The sequence below is a fragment of the Pediculus humanus genome, genomic scaffold, assembly GCF_000006295.1.
Source record: "Pediculus humanus corporis 1103172107487 genomic scaffold, whole genome shotgun sequence".
Lineage (NCBI taxonomy): Eukaryota > Metazoa > Arthropoda > Insecta > Psocodea > Pediculidae > Pediculus > Pediculus humanus.
Genome location: NW_002987104.1, coordinates 147,162 through 148,134, shown reverse-complemented (window position 1 = coordinate 148,134; position 973 = coordinate 147,162).

Genomic DNA, 973 nt, shown 5'->3' with positions numbered 1-973 from the left:
TGTGGGTCATCTTACAAACGTTTGTGTTTATTTTATCGTAACTAGTTATTAGAAATGGAAAGTTTTAGAAATCGTAAACAATTTTATTTACTAATTAATTAATTAATTAATAACATTTTCTTCTTATCATTATTATTATCGTTATCATCGTCATAATTTCTTATTATCTTTTTCTCATCGCATTCACACTAAATCCATTTAAAAAAAAAAAAAAAAAAAAAAAACAAAAAATATTAAATAAATTTCATTTTAAAAAAACAGAAATAAAAAACCTGGAGATTTTCCTGGAATAAAAAATTAAAGAACAAAAATAAATAATAATAATAATAATAAATTTTTTTTTTATCTAATCAATATTTCGTATATATTTTCGGTACCTTACAAAAAATGTCACAAACAAAAAAAAAAAAAAAGAAAAACAGAAAAGAAAAATCCTATACAATAATAATAATAAATAAGTATAATTTTTTTTTTTTCATTACAGTAATAATAATAATAATAATAACGAATGAGGCGGAAAATCGTTTAATTTACAAAAAGAAAAAATTACTTTTCTATTAATTTCTATATAATTATCGTGATTCATACATTATATATATATATATATATATATATATATATATATATATATATATATATATAAATTATAAATAAGTAAAAAAATTTTTTTTTTTTTAATGTTTTTGTTTTTATAAATTCAATTGTAATATTATCATTATTATTATTATCATTACTAAACGAGACTGATAAAAAGCAAGAAAAATTAATTAATTAATAACGCTAATAATAACAATAATAATCAAAATTGAAAATTTCTTAAAATAATAATTAATTTTATTTTAATTGGTATAAAAATCATAAAAATAAAATGACTATTCACTCATTTGTAAAAATAATAAAAAAATTGATCTTCTTATATTATTATATATATATATATATATATATATATATATATATATATATATATAAATGA